Consider the following 1,693-nt stretch of genomic DNA (forward strand, 5'->3'; position numbering starts at 1 on the left):
AACAGTACCAACTAATAAAAGGAATAACTTTTACCCTTAATATAATTAAGTTATTACAGGATCGGAGAAATCACCTAATTAAAATTATTTGGTTGCTACTGGAGCTTTGCATTTTCTTGTTCAAAACATTCAAAATTTATGTTGTGTCTACTAATTACTATGAAGTAACTCAACATGCTTATTTTTTTTTTTCCCTTCTTCTTTATTTAGTGACCTGAGTTAGCTATGCAAGTTATAAAGATGGGGATGGATGTTTCTTAATGAACGAAATTGAGGGATCAAAATATCAAATAAATCTATATTCTAGATAATTAATCCTATTAGTCAATACTTGTCCCTCTTATTATATATGGTTTGTCTAAGTAAAATTTTTAAAAAAATGTTTTTTTAAGATATTATTTAAAGAGCTAAAAACATTTGTATGTTTTGATCTAAAATTAACTGACACAGTTACACGTCGTTTTAAAATGAAATAATATAAAACTAAAATTAATTGGTATTAAATTAATTAACTTGCTGGCTCATCGGAATGTTTCTTTTTTTTTTTTAATTTAAGTAACCAATAATATGTTTCCATGACAACTGACCTACAAGTTTAATTTAATTTTTGGTATGAAAAGAAGATTTTTCTTAAAAAATAATGATATATATACTATTAAGTTATTTAGTCTCTGTAATTTATTAATTTTCTTCACCAAATGCTTTGAAAATCATCAGAGCATGGCTGAAATGTCAACATTATTAGTCCACTAGCAAACATATGGTATATGAAAGTCAAACTCAAATTTGTGTCCTTATTTTTCATTTATGAATAGAACGACAAGAAGTTATTAAATATATCTATAAGAGTGTTTTCAAGAAAAGAGAAAAATGTATATAGTCTTTAATTATGCAAACCCTAAAAGTCAATTTATTAAGCCAGGAGGTTTCGTTAATTTTCTTCTTTTGGTGCTATATATATAATATAATGCATGGTTATCACAAATTTAGAGTTTACTTAATTAGGAAAATTATTTTATTAAATTTTTTTTACAAGATTTGTTAAATAAAGTTGTTTATATTTTCTCTTTTTCATATTACACTGGCCTCTTTCAAAATTTATTATAAATTACTTTAGAACGAAAAAGGTACTTCCTCCAGTACTTAAAATAAAAGATGTTTAGAAAAGTCTTGATGAAAATTAATTATATATATTTCACATTTAAGACTTGTATTTTCAGTTCGTGCTGCTTTAAGTCAATACCATATATATCAATGAGGGTAAGTACTATATCTTAGACAGACAGAAATAAAAGTCCACCATAAATTAGTTTAGGGGTTGGGAGTTGAAAACCTCGAACATGTCATGGACTAGAGATTAATATGTAGTTATATACTACTGCCTGTTCTTATTTGGCGGCTGGAAAGTCCAATGAACATTTATTACAGAAACAATTGAAGTGTATATATAGTACATAAAGTTAGATAGAGACACACAGAAATAAGGATATATTAAAGGTTAAGGTTTTTAAATGGAAAAAGTGTTGATGAAGTATTTTATTTAATAAATATATTGAAAATTTTAAACTTAATTATAGTCCAAGTCCAACCATCGATGAAAATTTTTCATATTATACTTTTTAACAGATGCCTTTTTCAAAAAATATTTAAAAAATTATTTCGCAAAAATGCAACAAAGAAAAAGATATAAAGA

The 1,693-nt window shown here is 25.3% G+C and overlaps 1 protein-coding gene across 2 annotated transcripts in view; it reads right to left on the reverse strand.

The window, feature by feature from the left end:
* Positions 1-1,693, reverse strand: part of LOC107625310 (protein NRT1/ PTR FAMILY 5.2-like) — a 10,777-nt gene that overhangs the window by 6,946 nt on the left and 2,138 nt on the right. The gene's annotated exons all lie outside the window — the stretch shown is intronic.

This window comes from Arachis ipaensis, chromosome B02 (genome assembly GCF_000816755.2).
Source record: "Arachis ipaensis cultivar K30076 chromosome B02, Araip1.1, whole genome shotgun sequence".
In the NCBI taxonomy this organism is placed as follows: Eukaryota; Viridiplantae; Streptophyta; class Magnoliopsida; order Fabales; family Fabaceae; genus Arachis; species Arachis ipaensis.